General features: G+C 38.6%; 1 protein-coding gene across 16 annotated transcripts in view; it reads right to left on the bottom strand.

The window, feature by feature from the left end:
* Positions 1-21707, bottom strand: part of ERC1 (ELKS/RAB6-interacting/CAST family member 1) — a 535673-nt gene that overhangs the window by 373484 nt on the left and 140482 nt on the right. The window lies entirely within an intron of this gene.

Genomic DNA, 21707 nt, shown 5'->3' with positions numbered 1-21707 from the left:
ATGAAGCAAATAAATGTACACAGAGTATATTTCCTTAGCTACCAGTAAAAATACCATCATCAAATCAAACTTCACTTACTGTGCATTGTTTTTGCAATAAAATGATATTTCAAGAGTTTAACTGTACATATTCTCCATCAACAAAGAATTGCAAAGTGAGTTCTATTAGACAATTACAAGGAAAGGAAAGGAAAAAATTCTAATGTCTAACTAAATTATGTTTCAGATGTAAAATTCAATTAGGCCTGACACAGTCTTCTCTAAACTTAGCTTGTTCCACAGCTGGGTTAACATTTAAAATAATACCATTTAGAAAATACAGGAACTGATCTTTATTAAAAATAAAAAGGCACAATTTTAAAAATAAAATGTTTTCTCAGAATATATTAGTAAACACTGTCTTTAATTAAGAAAACAACAACCTTACTCTCCTGTCCGATTTTATGATACGGAAAAAGTGAAGAAACTAACAACTGTCTCATCCAAGACTTCACAGAAAACAAACAGAACATACAAAGAACCTATTCTCTCTGACGTCTACCCAAAACAAAACAGAAGAGATTTAAAGAACCAACTAGGACAGAAAAAACAAAACAAAACAAAACCTATATATCAATCAGCTTTCTGCTCCTGCTAAATCTAAAACTCTAAATATCAAAACCTAGGAAACTGGCGATGCAAGCAAAATGAAATAAACAGAAGTTACAGAAGCATGGAAGGGAATGCTGATAGCATCTGGGTAAGCAAATTAAACTCCAAGCTACATTATCATTTATAATCAATCAAGCAAGAAGCTGTACAATTTTAACACGGATTTTGAATGCAGCTCAGATTCAAATGCTCAATTACATTTTCCAGGTCAGTGATTTATTATAAAGATAAGAAATTTACTGTAACACAAAACTACTTTAAACCACAGGGGAGAACCCTGGGAAGGAGGAGCCCAATACTAATCCCATTGTACTGCACGCTTGGCCATCTGCTATTGTCTCGTTTCATTCTCTAAGCACAGGGTTACCCTAGTGCATACAAATATGTAAACTACCTAGAAAGCAAGGAAGACTGTGGGCGGACAGTGGTGGCCCAGACACAGCCAGACAGTCCACAGTATGTGACTAACTTATAACCCAGCCATTACTATAACTGCCATTGTGCTCGGAAGCAAAAATTTAGTTTAAGCATATCTAGATAAATAGCTTCTCAAGACTCCTCCCTCAATATTACAATATTTAAATATTACTTAAATATACAAGTATAAACAATATTCATGAAAGAAATGATTAGAGAATGTAGACACTAAAGAACAAGAAAAGGATAAATGTAGTGTTACCTTATTCTTCTTCCTTAGGGGACAAGTGTCTGAATCAAGAAGCAAAGTACAGAATTAAGGCTTTTTGTACAGAATTAAGGCATCTCTACAGGGATACCTAAAGTTCTACCTTAAAAGTTTTACCACAATATCCCACCGAAGATACATTTCTACAGTTTTTGATTGAGAATCTTCTGGGACAGAGGAAAGAAAAACTCAACTGAACTGCTTCCTAAATAACCAGGACGATAAAGATGACTACATTCACTGAAATCTTTCTCATTCTGTAAAAATTGGGGATAATTTTCTCAGCGAGCAGGTGACTTCAAAGTTCCTAAGACAGAAACGGCATTTGTATGCAGAGTTCTAACAGAAATTTTAAGAGCATCTATGACAAATGTTTAAAGAGCAGAAGTGAAATGCCAGGGCATGATACACTGAAAAGGAACATTCATCCTCGTTTTTATTCACACCGCTCCCTAGGCTCAGATGCCCCCTTCTCCATCTACCTCGCAAACTTTCAAGACTCAGCTCCTAAGACTTCCTTAGACTCCTTTCATACAGGGCTAAATCTAAAATTCCTCATTTTTTTGCCCCACCGTATATCATTCATAACTTTCTAACCTCCCATAATTCTCGGACTCCTGAGAGCAGAGACCACATCTATATGTCTTTGTACTTAACACAGTGCCTAGCACACAGTGGAAAATATTATGTGGAATGAGGACAGTTTAGAAAGACTGGGAGACCCATGAGAACGTAATTGTGACTGTACAACTATAAATGTACTCATTAGGGAAAACGAAGAAGAAACAGCAAAGACTATTCCCATGCATACATTGCTGAGAATGCTAGGAAAATACGTGTAGGTGGTGGTCCTGAAAAAGCCGAAACGGTCGGGTATGCTGACTCCCTATCAAGGCATCATCATTAGAAGGAATTTCAGGCTGGGCACAGTGGCTCCTGCCTGTAATCTCAGCACTTTGGGAGGCCAAGGCAGGAGGATTGCTTAAGACCAGGAGTTTGATACCAGCCTGGCCAACACAGTGAGACCCTGTCTCTACAAAAATAAAAATAAAGAAGAAGGAATTGTACAGGCTGATCTTAGATTTTTTTTTTTTTTTTTTTTTTAAGGCAGAGTCTTGTTCTTTCGCCCAGGCTGGAGTGCAGTGGCGTGATCTCAGCTCACTGCAATCCCCACCTCCTGGGTTCAAGAAATTCTCCTGCCTCAGCCTCCCCAGTAGCTGGGATTACAGGTGTGCACCACCACGCCCAGCTAATTTTTTGTATTTTTACTAGAGACAGGGTCAAGCTCCTGACCTCAGGTGATCCACCCTCCTCAGCCTCCCAAAGTGCTGGGATTACAGGTGTGCACCGCCACACCCAGCCTGATCTTAGATTTTTAAGGGTCTTATTGAAGAACATACATGAAAGACAAATAGGAATACAGATTTATAGAAGTCTGGACCTGCAAACAAAGTGAGCTTACAAAAAAAAAAAAAAATTTTACAGGCAACAAAAAAAGCTTTTAGAATTGTTGTGATGGATACATCAATCTGATCAGCAGTTTCTTACAATGCATCACCTACATCTTTTGGGGGCTTGTTCAATATTTTATTGCCTATATTAAAGTATAAAGAGCACGTTTATAAATGGGTAGAAGGCATGAAATTGAAGGACTGACAATTCTTCAACTAAATCAAGACTAAACAATTTGTTAGTCTAAACTATTTGTTAGTCAAATCAAGATTTGATTGTTAGACTAAACAACTGTTAAACTAAACAATCAAATCAAGAGTGAAAAGATTCTCTATGATTCTAAATTCAGAGTCATTGGCTGAATTTAAATTAGCAAAGTAAACTTTAATGAGAATAAATTATATGGATACCACATATCCTGAGTATGTATACACCACTTTACAGGTTCCAAGGTGCATGATTTCATACACATTACATCATTCAAAAGAACCTCCTGAGGCAGCTATTACATCCACTCTACAGATGAAGAAACTGAACGTTACTGAGTTTCACTGAGTAGCCCACATTTCAGCTAAGGGCCATGAACGGAACATGAATCCCATTTTAATCATCTCTCTTGCAATCAGATCCAAAATTCTAACTAAGCAAGTCAAGATGGAAGAAAAATGAGTTTAGACAAGTAACAGTCATCAGAAAAAATAACCAAAGCAAATAAGAACAATGAGGGGCATAAAAATATTTCACGTAGGATATTAAGATTTGAGGGCTGCCAAAGAGCGAGCTCCAAATATCTAAATATCGTGTGGAAGAAAGATCTGACTTACTCAGTATGGCTCCAACTTAATCTCAACCAGTAAATCCTCTAACGCAGGGGTCCCCACCCCTGGGCCATGCACCAGTGCTGGTCTGTGGCCTGTCAGGAGCTGGGCTGCACAGCAGGAGGTAAGCGGTGAGACAGGTGAGCAGGACCGCCTGAGCTCCACCTCCTTCAGATCAGGGGCAGCATTAGGTTCTCACAGGAGTGTGAATCCTATTGTGAACTGTGCATTCGAGGGATCTAGGTGGTATGTTCCTCATGAGATTCTAATGCCTGATGATCTGACGTGGGACGGTTTCATCCCAAAACCGTCCCCTGCTCCCTGGCCTGTGGAAAATTGTACTCCACAAAACTCATCCCTGGTGCCAAAGGCTCTAAGGAGTCAATTCTGGTTAAACAAAAGAGGGTCAAAACTGTCCAAAACTGATACATGCTACCTGAGAGGAAATCAATTCATTCATCATAACTGGACATATTTCTCATATTTATTTGCCATATGTACTTCCTCTCATTGACCTAAGGTATAGGAACATGCATAAATACTAAAATCAAGTATTAATCTCTGGGACAGAATAAAAAGGAATACTATTAAGGAGTGATATGCCAATGAACTTCAACAATATTTGAAATGTTAACTTGAGTGATTACACTCAGTATATTATTCTCGATACATTTTTGTATCTCTGAGATAATTTTTAAAATATAAAAAGATAACATAAACACATGGTCAACAAACAAGGAATTGGGATAGCACCCATAACCCTTCATACAAAATAATTCAAAGAAATTCCTGGGCAACCAAAAATTAAGGTTTAAAACTTGGGAACAGCTGGGCAGGGTGGCTTATGCCTGTAATCCCAGCACTTTGGGAGGTCGAGGCAGGCAAATCACCTGAGGATGGGAGTTCGAGACCAGCCTGACCAACACGGAGAAATCCCATCTCTACTAAAAATACACACAGAAAAAAAAATTAGCTGGGCGTGGTGGCGCATGCCTGTAATCCCAGCTACTTGGGAGGCTGAGGCAGGAGAATTGCTTGAACCAGGGAGGTGGAGGTTGCGGTGAGCCGAGATCGTGCCACTGCACTCCAGCCTGGGCAACAAGAGCGAAACTCCTTCTCAAAAAAAAAAAACAAAATCCTGGGAACAGTTAAGCTGTTTTTAATGACTAGTGATGAGCATTAAATATACTGAAATTCAGAAATAAAAGCTAAATATGAATCATAATTACAGTAAGCAATGTTTTTCCCTTACAAAAAACAACATAAAACTGAAAAGTACTATGAACTCAGCAAAATACAACCAAAGTTTACCAACAAAAATCAAGAAGGGGGATTGGTAATATAAATAAACTATTTTTAATAAAAAGTAGTCAATAAACGTAGCTTCATTTTTAAATGTGTTAAATCAAGACACAGAAAGTTTTAAAATACTGTTTAAAGTAATAGATAATCATAGGAGAAACTAGGCACAAACCATAAACTTTTCCCACTCCACTGGACATATAGCAAAATTAGATGAAGTGAAGGATTACACTTTAATTCTGCTATACATCCAATTATAATGAATGAACGGATTTCCTCCCAGGTAGTGTGGTTTAGTTTAGGACAGTTTGACCCTCTTTAGAATTGACTCGTTAGAGCACCTGCTGATTTGAGTTAATGTGGGGTCATATTGAACAAGTCTAATCTTTCTTCTGCATGATGGTTTTTTAGATATTTGGATCTTCACTTTATTAAAGCCAATGGTCAATTTTCATTTTTTGTAACTCATCAGCAGTATCTGAAAAAGCTGATCATCCTCTCCTCTTTGAAACCCTTTCTTCACTTGACTTCTGAGATACCACATTCAATAAAAAAAGTTACAAGGTCATTTTTTGGAAGAGGAAAATTTAACAAAATTGTACTAAAGTTCATCTGAAAAAGTAAATGAGTGAGAAGAGTGAGAAATTCCTGCAAAAATAAAATTAATATAGCAAAACGATCTAATCTGATAATTTATTTGTGGCATTTCAAATCAGAAGAGAAAGGGTGCATTATTTAACACATACTATAATGACAACTGGCCAGCCACATGTAAAAACATAAAACTGAATCAATACAGCAATATACAAATTGTATAAACCAGTTTTTAGGTATGAAAAAAGAAACTGTAAAAGTACCAGAGAAAAGCATGTATGAATTATTTAACAACCTTGGCAAGGGCAGACTGCTTGAGCCCAGCAGTTCAAGGCCAGCCTGGGCAACATGGCAAAACCCGGTCTCTATAGAAAGCTAAAAAATTAGCTGGGCATGGTGGTGTGTGTGGCTGTAGCCCAGCTATTCGAGAGTCTGAGGTGGGAGGTTGGCTTGAGCCTGGGAGGTAGAGGTTGCAGTGAGCCGAGATTGCGACACTGCGCTCCAGCCTGGGTGACAGAGCGAGATCCTGTCTCAAAAACATATAAAAATAAAAATGACTTTGGCATGTATAAGGACTTTCAAAGTGTGACCTAAAATTGAGAGGACATAAAGAAAAGTAGTACTAAATTTGGTGACATAAAGCCCAAAACAAATACATAAATGAAGTAAAAAAAAAAAAAAAACAGGAAAGTATATTTGTAAAACATACAAGGAACTAGACCAATGTATTCACTAGAGTAAAAATTTCTATAAATCAACAAGAAAAAATATATCATCAAATAGAAAAATATGGCAAAGAAATGAACACATACTTCCCAATTAAAACAAACCAAAAACCTATGAAAAAATGTTCGATGAGAACTCAACTTTAAATAAATACTAAGCGAGAAAAGAGACACTTCAGAATTGCCTACCAAGTCAGTGGAAATTTTAAAAAGGTTTGATAACAAATGTTTAATGAAACTGTGCAGAAAAACATTCTTAGTATAAACCAGTGAAAGACTTTTGGTGGACAATTAAACAGCTATCAATATTTTAGATGCGTACAACATTAAATCATGAATGAGATGGCTATGTCATTATGCATTACACTACTATAATAAACAAGAGGCCGGGCGCGGTGGCTCACGACTGTAATCCCTGCACTTTGGGAGGCCAAGGTGAGCAGATCATGAGGTCAGGAGTTTGAGACCAGCCTGGCCAACATGGTAAAACCCTGTCTCTACTAATAATACAAAAATTAGCCAGGTGTGGTGGCACACATCTGTAATTCCAGCTACTCAGGGGGCTGAGGCAGGAGAGAATTGTTTGAACCCGGGAGGCGGAGGCTGCAGCGAGCTAACATCGAACCACTGCACTCCAACTTGGGCGACAGAGCGAGACTCTGTCTCAAAAAAACAAATAAAATAAGAAAAACCCCTATCTTCACCTACCTGTAAAGCTTAGATTAAGTTTAGTTAAATTATGATAGAAGTATTATTCAGAAAACCATGTAGATATTTTTAAAGATGAGATAAAGCTGCATATAAAATGATATTAAAATGTTTATTTTTAAATAAAAAATATGATTCTAGTTGTTTTTAAAAGGTATATAACACATAAGTGCTTGATATGCATAGAAACTTTATGAAATGGCACACAAAGAGCTGTTAATATCCCTAAAAAATTGCACTGAGAGGAGCAAAGGATGGCAGAAGGAACTTTAATTTCACTCCATATGTTTTAGTAATTCTTTTTTTTTTTTTCCCCAACCCGGAACACATATTACTCTCATAATGTTAATACTAGTCATTTTTACAAACCTACATTGTCCTTTCTCAGGGCTTTTAAAAAAAAAGCCAGGCACAGTGGCTCATGCCTGTAATCCCAGCACTTTGGGAGGCCGAGGCGGGCAGATCACAAGGTCAGGAGATCGAGACCTGGCTAACACGGTGAAACCCTGTCTCTACTAAAAAATACAAAAAATTAGCCGGGCATGGCCCAACTACTTGGGAGACTGAGGCAGGAGAATGGCGTGAACCTGGGAGGCGGAGCTTGCAGTGAGCCGAGATCGCGCCACCACACTCCAGCCTGGGCGACAGAGCGAGACTCCGTCTCAAAAAAAAAAAAAACAAAAAACAAAAAAAAACTTACCTAGACTTTTTAAAAGTTTAATTATTTTTACCCATTCATTAGTTGATGGGCACTTAGGTTGATCCATATCACAGATGTATTTTTTTCAGAATGACTTCTTTTCCTCTGGGTAGACACCTAGTAGCGGGACTGCTGGATGAAATGATAAATCTTTTTTTTTTTTTTTTTTTTTTTGAGATGAAGTCTCACCCTGTGAGTGCAGTGACATGATCTAGGCTCACTGCAACCTCCGCCCCCCAGGTCCAAGCAATTCTCATGCCTCAGCCTCCCAAGTAGCTGAGACTTCAGGCATGCACCAATATGCCCGGCAAATTTTTGTATTTTCAGTAGAGACGGGGTTTCGCCACGTTGACCATGTTGCCAGGTTTGTCTCAAACTCCTGACCACAGGTGATCCGTCTGCCTCGGCCTCCCAAAGTGCTGGGACTACAGGTGTGAGCCACCACGCCCAGCCTGAAATGATAAATCTACTTTTAGTTCTTTGAGAAACATCCATACAGTTTTCCACAAAGGTTGTGCTAATTTACATTTGCACCAGCAGTGTGTAAGAGTTCCCTTTTCACCACATCCATGATACCAGCTATTATTTTTTAACTTTTTAATAATAGCCCTTCTGGATGGGGTAGGGTGCTATCTCATTGTGATTTTAATTTGCATTTCCCTGATGATTAGTGATGTTGAGCACTTTTTCATACATTTTTGGGCATTTGTATATCTTCTTTTGAGAAACGTCTATTCATGCTATTTGCCCACTTTTTATGGGATTATTTATTTTTTTCTTGCTGATTTCAGTTCCTTGTAGACTGTGGATATTAGTATTTTGTTGAATATGATGCAAATATTTTCTCCCATTCTGTAGGTGGTCTACTGTTTTGATTATTTATTTTGCTGTACAGAAGTTTTTTAGTTTAAGTCCATTAAGTCCCATTTATTCATTTTATTTTGTTGTGCTTTTGAGATCTTAGTCATAAATCCTTCACCTAAGCCAATGTTCAGAAGAGTTTTCCTTGTGTTATCTTCCAGAATTTTTATGGTTTCAGGTCTTAGATTAAGTCTTTAATCCACCTTGGCTAATTTTTGTATACGGCAAGAGACAGAAAATGTGTGTGTATAAATACACGTGTGTATGTGTGTATGTATATACATATACACATACATACACATACACATCATGGAATACTACTCGGCCATGAAAAAAGGAATGAAATTATGTCTTTTGCAGCAACCTGGATGGAACTGGAGGCCATCATCCTAAGTGAAGTAACTCAGGAATGGAAAACCAAGTACTGCGTGTTCTCACTCATAAGTGGGAGGAAGTGCTGAGTACCCAAAGGCATACAGAGTGGTAACATGGACACTGGAGACTCAGAGCAGGGGGAAGCAGGCAGGGGAGAAACGAAAAATTACCTATTGGATACAATGTACATTATTCAGGTGACAGGTACGCTTAAAGCCCAAACTTCACCACTGCACTATTCATCCATGTGACCAAAAACCACTCATACTCCTAAAGTCATTGAAACAAAATTTAAAGATAAAAGAGTTTAATGCATTTATATTTCAAATATAATAGTTCTAGATTACACATAAAAAAGCAGAAAGAAAAAAGTTTCAGCGGCCAAACTTTTACAACGGTTGTACAATCCTCTCTCTCAAGGGATACTCTGGAATTACTTTTTCTATTAAAAAAAGACTGCTGGCATGCTAGCAGTCAGTAGCAAAGCTATAGCAATAATCCACAGCAGTAATAACCCAAGGGCTTGACAGCAAGCCAAAATATTAATGTACATTGGCCAAGAAAAAAAATACTCAAGTTGCATAACATCTTTTGTAGAGCTAATATGTTTCAAAGTCTCCAATTCAACAGCAATATAGGGGCAATACGGCAATATAGTTTCTTACAAACTGAACATAGACTAACCACATATCTAGCCATCACACTCCTGGGTGTTTACCCAAATGAGGTGAAAATGTATGTCTACACAAAAATCTGCCCATAAATGTTTATAGTAGTTTATTCAAAATCACCAAAAACTGGAAGCAACCAAGATCAAGATGTCTTTCAACAGATAATTAGATAAACTGTGGTATATCTAGACAATGGAATATTATTCAGTAATAAAAAGAAATGAGATATCAAGCCACAAAATAAATGAAGGAACCTTAAATGCACATTGTAAGTGAAAGGAGACAGTCTGAAAAGAGTACGTACAATATGATTCCAATGACGTGACATTCTGTAGAAAGCAAAACTATAGAGATAATAAAACAATCAGTACTAAGGGTTGGGAGGGAGTGGGACAGAGAGAGATGGAGTGCAGAGGAGTTGTAGAATACAGTGAAACTACTCTGTATTAGACTGTAATGGTGGATACATGTCATTAGATATTTAGCAAAACCCAGAGATCCCCACAAAACAAAGAGTGAACCCTAATGTGAACCATGAACTTTAGTTAGTAATAATGTGTCAATGCTGGCTCACTGATTTTAACAAATGTAGCATACTAATACAAGTGCTATTAATAGGGGAAGCTGTGAGCAAGGAAGAGGAAGTATAAGGGAACTTCCCAAACTACTCCAAACAAATAAAATTATTAATTAACAAAAAAAGAAATGGAGTATCCCAAAAGTGCAGGATGGGAAAGAGCCAGGGGAAGGCGTAGGGCTGGGGGCTGTGATCATGTAGACCAAAATCAGACCATGTGAAGAAAGGAGAGCCCAAGAGGGCAAGCCTAGCATTCCACATGCATGGCCAGGGAGGGGCTTCTACACACCTGCACCTCTTGGCAAACTCAGTGATGGTTTGTTTTACCTTCTCCGAGTTCACGCATTCTTCAAGCTTTGGTAACCGGAATGTTTGTGTTTTCAGGCTCAAAAACAGTCAGTGCAAGTGGAACCAAAATTAAGTACCAATCGTATGTCAGGATTCACCTAGGAAAACTGTGAGCTGCTGACTGGACTGCTTCTCTGAAGAAGCTGGTACTCCCTTTTGTCTCTAACTTTAAAAGCTCCCAGGCAGCAACCTGAAATCCACAATCTCTTTGGAATAGGATGCGAAATATTCTGAAGACACAGTTAAACATGGATAAGTCTCAAGCTTTAAAAAGGGTCAAAATGCCAAAGGCAAGAAATTGTGCAGCTTTGACCACAGTGGTGTGACAACCTGCAATTGTCTAACATACTCAGCATGTGTCCATCAGAGTTCCGGAACACAGAGACATCTTGGGATTTCATCTGATTTGGGAAAAGCTTTTTAACTGTAGCTAGGAGTCACCTCACCTCAATGTTCTTCATGTAATCAAGCCTTGGGGATTTTCTGTTGTGGTTCGCTCTTCTGATGTACGGTTCCCAGTAGTATGAAATGGAAAGACGACCTTTCACAGACAACTGTGAAAGGAGAAGCTACGACTGCGGAAGAGAAAGCTCCCTAGAATGCCCTCACAAAACCATCCAATGGAAGACATCCTCTAGGAGGCCTCCAACAGACCCCTTGATACTACAAAAATACCAGAGGCTTAGGAGCTGGGAACTTCCAGGGCTAGAGATCTCTTGCTGTGGTCCTTTCCACCATCACACTGACAACAGTTCTCTCCAACACCTTTCTGCTTGCCACCGTCTTCCTCACCAGGAAGCTACACATACCAGCCACACCGTCTTCCTCACCAGGAAGCTACACACACCAGCCAACTATCTCACTGGCTCCCTGGAGCGCAAGTCTCTTCGTTTTCATCTTGTTTATATCCATGAGCATCACATATACCATCACACACACCTGGAAATGTGGCTAACTCCTATGCAACATCTGGCTGTCTTCTAGCATCACGTGCTACATGGCCTCCAACCTACATTTCTGTGTTGCTCTGACCAGGTACCGGGCCATCACCAGTGCCCTGTAGTACAGTAAATGGGCCATCTCAAATTGTATCTCTTATCCGAGTGCTCTTCTCCTAGATCTCCTGCAGCACCTACTCCACATGTAAGACCTTCTACATTCTGGCTGTGTTGTTCATCATCTTCACACAGTGCCCAACAAGAACATCCAGGCGCCATCATCACAGCACCACTTCCAGGTCATCACAGCACCACTCCCAGGTCATCACAGCTCACTCTGCTCCCTCAACCCCAACCTCCATGACAGGCAAAGGTGCTTAACTGGCTGTCCTCCACTTGTTAAACACATGAAAATCAAGCATGCTGATAGTGTCCTAGAACAACAGGAAATTTACTTACCAACAAGGAAAGCCATAGAAACCCTGGGGATCATTTTAGGGGCTTTTAACATCTGCTGGCTGCCCCTCTTTATTGTGTCTCTGCCAGCCAAGACACCCAACCATACTGAACATTTTCATCTTGCTGAGCTTTTTTTTTTTTTTTTTTTTTTTTTTGATACAAAGTCTCACTCTTGTCTCCCAGGCTGGAATGCAATGGTACAATCTCAGCTCACTGCAACCTCTGCCTCCCAGGTTCAAGCGATTCTCCTGCCTCAGCCTCCCGAGTAGCTGGGACTACAGGCATCTGCCACTACTCCCAGCTAATTTTTGTATTTTTAGTAGAGACGGGGTTTCATGTTGGCCAGGCTGGTCTCGAACTCCTGACCTCAGGTGATCCGTCCGCCTAGGTCTCCCAAAATGCTGGGACTACAGGCGTGGCCACCGCGCCCAGCCTTGTTATTTTTAAACTCCATCATCAATTCAGTGATGTACATTCTGTCTAATGAACAGTTTCACCAAGCATTTCAGAAAGCTGTCTTTTTTGCAGAAAGTCTCCTAGTCTTATTTGGTGGCTACTTGGTTATCTCTACCTGTTGTCTTCTGAGCCACCAAAAGTTAGGCAGCTGTGTGAAATGAAACAGGACTGAAATTTGTCAACTGTGTTAGGTAGAAACATGGCTCACAGGGCTACCTGTTGATATAATTCACATGGAAAAGTGCCTGGCACTGAGAAAGAACCCTGGCTCAAAGGACGGTTTCCCAGTGTACCTAAGATTTGTATAAACCTCTAAGGAAAGCAGAGGAGAATAATGACCTGAATTGAAACAGAACTTAAGAGTTCGAATGGAGGGGTCCGTTCCACTAACACTCTCCACTGGAATATCACAGGGATTTGTTGCATTGAGTCTTTCTTAGATCAAATCTGTCCTGTTTGTTCATGAGATACTCAACAGTGGGGTGCAAATGGTCTACGGTGTGGAGAGAGATCCTGAAGCCAGGGGCAAAGACGACAAATAGAATTAGGTTGACTACTTTGTTCCCTTCCTTCTTCCCCAGTAAATTCATACCTAACCTTACTGTTCCGAAGGTAAAATCCCTGATCTCCCCCACTCAAGTACTTATTTATAGGTTTTGGGTCCACCAAGCTTTGAAAAGAATGGCAATTCAAATTTTTTATTTTTGAGCTCTCTCAAAATCACTGTTACTGTATTTTTCTTAACCCTAATACACTGCCAAATTGGAATTGATTTTTTAAATGCACTTTTTGTTTAGAATAGTTTTGGATTTGCAGAGAGGTAAGGATGGTACAGAGAAGGTGATACAGAGCATTCCTATGTACCCAGAGGCCGGATTCCCGTACTGTTAACATCTTACATTAGTGTCAACACGGAAACACGGACACATTATTCTTAACAAGAGTCCATGCTTTATTCACATTTCCTTAGTTTTTGTCTGCTGTCACTTTTCTGTTCCAAGATACTGCCTAGGATACGTCATTACGTTTGGATAGCGTGTCTCCTTGGGCTCTTCTTGGCTGTGGCAGTTTCTTGGACTTTCCTAGTTTTTGGAGGCTTGGCAGTTTTGAATAGCACTAGTTAGGTGTTTGGTGGAATGATTCTTTGCTAGGATTTGTCTACTGTTTTGTTCATAATTGGACTGGGGTTGTGCGTTTTGGGGAAGAGAACCACAGAGGTGAAGTATCATTGACCATTTCAAGTGCACACACTGTCAAAATGACCTATCATTGTTAACAATGACCCAACGATTTTTTATATCCCATTCTCATTGGGAATCTTAAGATGTTGACTCATCAAATAAAAAGGCTGAAATATCATGATCCAAAAATAAGCAATATAAATAATAAATAAAAACGGTAATAACTGCTCAAAACACATTAGCTATTTTTATTTGATCAATTTATATGTAATGGTTTGAAGATAAAAGAGTTGTAAACAACTTTGAATTTATCCTTTCCCTACCAACAGGTTCTGCTTCTGGAAAACATTTTAGTTCCACTGTTGTATTTTTACTGCCATGGCTATTAGGAGAAGCCTCTGACTGGGGGAGAGACGGTAGGGGGTTACTGCTACTAGCTAATTCAGGGTTCAGAAATAAACTATGAGATGGATCGTTTCCACATACAAGTACGCCTAAACTGCATCTGAGTTCCTTCAGTAGGAAAATGTCCTGTACTGTCCAAGGGAACGGCTTCAAAGACTCTGTTTAAAGATAACACACACAGTTATGAACATTTTATCCCACGCCAAAACGCTTTGTAATGTAAGCTACAGGTGAGTGCACTGTAAACGCCGCTAAGATATTCAAAACACCCTTTCCCTCAAGCAAAATCTTGATTCAATTCTTCTCAGTCTTGGTGATGGCCAAGGGACTATGGTCCCAGAGATTAGTTCAAGTAATATTAAGTAGCTGAAATTTTTCTGTGTTTTATCTACCACCACCCATGTCATTCCTAATACCTCACAAAGCAGGCAAATGAATGAAAACTAAAGAATAATAATATTCAATCTGAAGTCTTGTTCAAGTAATACACTTTATCTCCATGACTTTTTGCCTGTCAATATCTATGTATTTGTCTCTATACATCATATTGGCTGAGTTTCAGAAATAAATGATAACACAAAATGAAAAAAAGATGTCAGACACGGTGGCTCATGCCTGTAATCCTAGCACTTTGGGAGGCTGAGGCGGGCAGATCCCTTCAGTCCAGGAGTTGGAGAACAGCCTGGCCAACATGGTGAAACTCCATCTCTACAAAAAATACAAAAAATTAGCTGGGCATGGTGGCATGTGCCTGTAGTCCCAGCTACTCAGGAAGTGAGGTAGGAGGACTGCTTGAGCCCCAGACACAAGGGTTGCAGTGAGCCATAATTGCACCACTGCATTCCAGCCTGGGCAACACAGTGAGATCCTGTCTCAAAAACAAACAAATCAACCAATATATATGTATGTATGATACTGTATTAAAACAAACAAATCAACCGACATATATGTATGTATGATACTGTATTAAAACAAACAAATCAACTGACATATATGTATGTATGATACTGTATAAAAACAAACAAATCAATTGACATATATGTATGTATGATACTGTATTAAAACAAACAAATCAACCGATATATATGTATGATACTGTATTAAAACAAACAAATCAACCGACATATATGTACGTATGATACTGTATTAAAACTAAGTTTCAGCTGTAAGCACCACTCTTCTCTCCATGGTCCTACACAAAATTTCAAAAGTTTAAACAGTAAAAATACGGTGGCTGGAATAATAAATGCTGCTTTGACCTTTGCTCGCTGGACAGAAGTGTGGAAAAAGTTGTTACTCCTGCCTAAAAATACATAAAACTACATGTTTTACCAAGAAAAAAATGATTACTTATTTTAAGTTATTTTTATACAGTTTTAAAAAATACACAGATCCCTTGAGAAGTTTAAACTGTCTCTAAACCTACCGTATTCATTTTATTTTTTATGGATACTAAATTTAAAGCTATCTCTATTTTATCAGCCAACAATGGTGCTGGAAATACATCAAAAAAGTTGATTTTGATCACATTAATACAGTAACGTCAACAAAAAACAGTACATAGAATGGGCAGGATCTAAGCACTGAAAAACAACAGGCATAAAGGTAATTGTCTACAAAGCAGTAGTACTAGGCCAAATTCGGTGGCTCATGCCTGTAATCCCTGCACTTTGGGAAGCTGAGGTGGGTGGATCATCTGAGGTCAGGAGTTCGAGACCAGCCTGACCAACATGGCAAAACCCTATCTCTACTAAAAATACAAAAATTAGCTGGGCAAGGTGGCAGGCGCCTGTAATCCCAGCTACTCGGGAGGCTGAAGCAGGAGAATCACTTGAACCTGGGAGGTGGAGGTTGCAGGGAGCCAAGATCATGCCACTGCACTCCAGCCTGTGTGACGCAGTGAGACTCAGTCTCAAAAAATAAATAAATAAAATAAATAAAATAAAAAAGCAGCACTAATAACATAAACCTATTTTGAAAATGGCTGTACTAACTATCTGGTAAGTTTTAAGACACACAAAAGTGTGTAACATGATGAATTATTGGGGCTGTAGTGTACGAAGAGAGCACAATTACTGATCCTCTGCTGCCTCCTGTGAAGGATGAAGAGGAAGGACAAAGAAAATATATTCAAGATTTGCATGGTGTATGTGTGTGTGTGTGTGTATGGTGTGTGTGTGTGTGTGTGTCTCTCCTGCTGCCATGTAAGACGTGCCTTGCTTTCCCTTCACCTTCTGCCATGATTGTAAGTTTCCCGAAGCCTCCCTGGTGACTCAGATATGGAAATGTGAGTCAATTAAACCTCTTTTCTTCATAAACTACTTAAGTCTCAGGTAGTGTCTTTATAGCAGTGTGAAAATGGACTAATATGAAAACTTTTCTAAAAATGTTTACCTAGTAAAAAATAAGAAATGCGTTACTTGCAAACGACCTTTGAATTCTAATCAGTCTATTTTTTCTCGTAACGTTAATCATCTAAGGCTTTTTTAGTAGCTTGCTGTCATGTTCTCACGATCTGAAAGGCAAAATTTAAAGACTGAAGACCCATGCAATCTTTCAACACTTTGGTTTTAAATGAAGTAATCCTTATAGAATGAGAGCGAAGAAAATGGGAGCTGAAAAATAAATGTTATAAAAGTAAAATACATGCCCCTAACACTTACGACCTAATAAAGTGATAATCCATCATGTCACCAACATTTTGGGTATAATCAGCCTACAGCGACAAACAGGCTGTGGGCACAGTGTTGAGTCAAGTCTTTGTGCATCCAGATGCCTTCGGAAACCTGCACTGTATTAAACCAAATAATTAAATCACTCCCCTCCCCACAAACCTCACAACTGCAATAACCAGTGAAATTTTAAAAATTCGTATTTTACTAATAATATCCTACACTTAAAGAAAAGTTTAATAGGAAACGGAACCCAAAAGGCTTACGCATTATGAATCATAGTAAAAATTACAAATAACTTCTAATCCACTAAAAATTGTCTGGTTTTATTTCTTACCAACATGCTATTGCGCCTAATAAGAAGTAAATGCACGAGAAGCACAATTGGGGAAAAATATACAATGATCAAGTGAGATCATGAGAAGTGACAGCATGAGAAGTGAAAAATGTTTTGAAACTACTAAGTCTATTACTTGAAAATATTACTATTGACAGATCAAAACGAACACAAACAAAATAAAACAAAAATCAGATGATCATCTCAATAGGCCCCAAAAAAGCAGTTAACAAAATCCAGCATCCCTTTATGATTAAAACCCTCAGCAAAACTGGCACACAAGGGACATACCTTAAGTCATCTATGACAAAGCCACAGCCAACATTGTGCTGAACGGGGGAAAGCTGAAAGCATCTTCCCTGAGAACTGGAACAAGGTAAGGATGCCCACTTTCGCCCACTTTCACCACTTCCATTCGACGAAGTACTAGAAGTCCTCGCCAGAGCAATGAAACGGAGAAAGAAATCAACTACATCCAAATCGGAAAAGAGGAAGTCGAACTATCATTGTTCGCTGATGATAAGGTCATATACCTAGAAAAGCTTAAAGACTCATCCAAAAGCTCCTAGATCTCATAAACTAATTCAGTAAAGTTTCAGGATACAAAATTAATGTACACAAATCAGCAACACTACTATACACCAATAGTGACCAAGCTGAGAATCAAATCAACAACTCAATCCCTTTGACAATAACTGCAAAAAACAGTAAAATACCTAAACAAGGAAATGAAAGACCTCTACAAGAAAAACTACAAAACTACTGAAAGAAATCACAGAGGACACAAACAAATGGAAACACATCCCATGCTCATGGATGGGTAGAGTCTGTATTGTGAAAATGACCACACTGCCAAAAGCAGTCTACACACTCAATGAAACTGCCATCAAAATACCATCATCATTCTTCACAGAACTAGAAAAAACATTCCTAAAATTCACATGGAACCAAAAAAGAGCCTGCACAGCCAAGGCCAGACAAAGCAATAAGAACAAATGTGGAGGCATCACACTACCCAACTTCAAACTATACAACAAGGCTATAGTCGCCAAAACCAATCGTGGTACTGGTATAAAAATAGGCACACAGACGAATGGAACAGAACAGAGAACCCAGAAATGAAGCCAGATACTCACAGTCAACTGATCTTCCACAAAGCAATCAAAAACATAAAGCAGGGAAAGGACACCCTACTGAACAAATGGTGCTGGGATAACTGGCAGGCCACGTGTGAAAAATTCATCTCTCACCTTACACCAAAATCAACTCAAGATGGATCAAAGACTTAAATCTAAGACTTGAAACCATAAAAATTCTACAAGATAACACTGGAAAAACTCTTCTAGACACTGGCTTAGGCAAAGACTTCATGAACAACAATCCAAAAGCAAATGCAACAAAAAGATAAATAGATGGGACTTAATTAAACTAAAAAGTTTCTGCACGGCAGAAGAAACAATCAGAAGAGTAAACAGACAACCTACAGAATGGGAGAAAACATCCACAAACTATGCATCTGATAAAGGACTAATATCCAGAATCTACGAGGAATTCAAATCATCTAGTGAAAAACAAATAAATCAAAGAGTGGGCTAAGGACATGAATAGACAATTCTCAAAAGAAGATATACAAATGGCCAACAAACATATTAAAGCTCAACAACGGCCAGGTGTGGTCGCTCACACCTGTAATCCCAGCACTCTGGGAGGCCGAGGAGGGCAGATCGCCTGAGGTCAGGAGTTCAAGACCAGCCTGACCAACATGGTGAAACCCTGTCTCGACTAAAAATGCAAAAATTAGCAGGGTGTGGTGGCAGATACCTGTAATCCCAGCTACTCAGGAGGCTGAAGTAGGAGAATTGCTTGAACCCAGGAGACGGAGGTTGCAGTGAGCCAAGACTGCATCACCGCACTCCAGCCTGGGCAACAGAACGAGACTCCATCTCAAAAAAAAAAAGCTCAACATCACTAATTACCACAGAAATGCAAATCAAAACCACAATGCAATATTTAAAAATCAAAAACTAAGTGGCATGGATGTGGTGAAAAGGGAACACTTTTACACTACTGGTGGGAATGTAAACTAGTACAACCACTATGGAAAACAGTATGGAGATTCCCTAAAGAACGAAAAGTAGATCTACCATTGATCCAGCAATCCCACTGCCGGCATCGACCCAGAGGAAAAGAAGGCATTGTACGAAAAAGACTTGCACAGGCATGTTTATAACAGCACAATTCACAATTCCTAAAAATACGGAACCAGCCCAAATACCCATCAATCAGCAAGTGGATAAAGAAAATGTGGTGTGTGTGTGTGTGTATATATATATATGTGTGTGTGTGTGTGTATATATATATATACACCACAAAATTCTACTCAGCCATAAAAAGGAACGAAATAATGGCATTCACAACAATCTGGATGGAGCTGAAGACCATTATTCTAAGTGAAGTAACTCAGGAATGGAAAACCAAACATTGCATATTCTCACTTACAAGTGGGAACTAAGCTATGAGGATGCAAAGGCATAAGAAAGATACAATGGACTGTGGGGAGTCAAGGGGACATGGGAGTGGGTGAGGGATGAAAGACTACACATTGGGTACGGTGTCCACTGTTCAGGTGATGGGTGCACCAAAATCTCAGAAATCACCACTGAAGAACTTATCCATGTACCCAGATACCACCTGTTCTCCAAAAACTATTGAAACAAAAAATAACAATAAAAAAAGTTTAAGTTTTAACTCATTTTATTTAGATGGATACTTTCTTGATGTATCTATCAATTCTAACACAAAAGCAAGCACTGTACTTTAGTGGGAGAGAACTAACAGCATTCTCATGCAGATCAGGTATAATATGAAGACGTCCACGACCATGCAGTGTGGTTTCATGTGCACTGGTACACATCCGTAGAAAAGAGAGGAAATGGGGACATACATTAAAATTCAACACTGGAAAATAAGCGTTGTTTAGAAATGGTATCACTACATATTTGGAAAAGCCAAAAGAATAAACTAAAAAATAAAAAAAAAAATCCAAACTTTTAAGAGAATTCAGTATGATGACTACGTACAAAACTGATATAGAGAAATCACAAGCCTTCATGTGTACAAAAAAACAAGCAGTTAGAAGATATAATGAAAACTATAACACTTTGTAACAAAAAGAAAACCTAGGAATAAGCTGAATAAATGTATAAAATCTATATGAAGGAAACATTAAAACATTTCTGAGAAACAAAAAATGAATTCACGGTAAGATATACCTGACTCTTGTCAATTCTCCATAAATTAGTAACTACATATTTTACGTAATCCCAATAAAAAACACAACAGAAAGGCAGGAGATGATAAAAGCTGACTCTAAATTTCAAATAGAAAAACAGCCAAGAAAAAAAAAGCTAGGGCACTTCTGAAAAAGAAAAGTACCTTGGAAGGAATTAGCTATTAACATATATCACAAAAACACAAAAAAGAAAGTAATGTTAATGGATACACAGATCAATATCACTAGAAAATAAGAAACATTCTAAAATATAACTTTTGTAATATGTCACAAAATCCAGAAGTCTTAAAACATTCACTTTAAGACGTCTGAACACACACACACACACACACACACACACACAGTCAAAAGCCAAACAGAGCTAGGAGCAGTGGTCTTGGGAGGCCGAGATGGGAAGATGGCTTGGGGCCAGGAGTTTGAGACCAGCCTGGACGACATCTTTCTTTAAAAAAAAAAAAAAGCGCAGGGGCTGGGTGCAGTGGCTCACACCTGTAATCCCAGTACTTTGGGAGGCCAAGGTGGGTGGCTCCCTTGAGGCCAGAGAATTCAAAACCAGCCTGGCCAACATGGTGGTAAAATCCCATCTCTACTAAAAATACAAAAAATTAACCAGATATGGTGGTGGGCACCTGCAGTCCCAGCTACTTGGCAGGCTGAGGCAGGGGAATCACTTGAACCCAGGACGCAGAGGTTGCACTGAGCCGAGATCGTGTCACTGCATTCCAGTCTGGGTGACAAAGTGAGACTCCACCTCAATAAATAAGCCAAACAGGAAGAAATGTTTAGAACTCACATCAGACAAAAGAGCTAATGTTTAAACTGGGAAGCAATTTCTACAAATCAACTTTTAAAAAAAGCAGAAAAGAACTCAAAATAAAAATGGGTAAAGCATATAATCAACTAACAGAAAATACAAAGGATTTTAAATATAAAAATATGTTCAACTTTACTTACAATGAAAGAACTGCAACTACAATGACAGTGTTTTCTCACCTATCAGATTGCCAAACTATAGACAACTATGCGGGAATATATCGCTTTCATCACTGATAGTAGAAATGAAACTTGGTACAATCTCTTTAAGGCTACTTGGCAAAATCCATCAAAATTATAAATGCATATCCTTTCACTCAGCAGTTCAAGGACTTTATCCTAGAAATATACTTGACTTGACATATGTATAAACTAAATATGTACAATGCTTTTTACTATAGAATCATTTTATGTAAAGGTAGAAATTTTTAGCAAAATAAATGTCCATCAGTAGAAATTTTGCTAATTATAGTATATCCATACAATGTTATTAGTAACAACAATGAAGAAACGCTTGGAAAGAATACCAAAATATATTAACTGAAAAAAGGAGAAAGAACAAGTAGCAAAGAACAGTAAGATTTGTACTGAAATACACAAACACACACATTTTTTGGCTCATATATGAACGACGTGTTTGTCTGGATGCCCCTGGTCTGGGCTTAAAATTGTCATCTTATTAAACAC

Source organism: Papio anubis, chromosome 9 (assembly GCF_008728515.1).
Source record: "Papio anubis isolate 15944 chromosome 9, Panubis1.0, whole genome shotgun sequence".
In the NCBI taxonomy this organism is placed as follows: Eukaryota; Metazoa; Chordata; class Mammalia; order Primates; family Cercopithecidae; genus Papio; species Papio anubis.
Note: the sequence above shows the minus strand (reverse complement) of the source record. Positions and strands in the feature narration are given on the sequence as shown.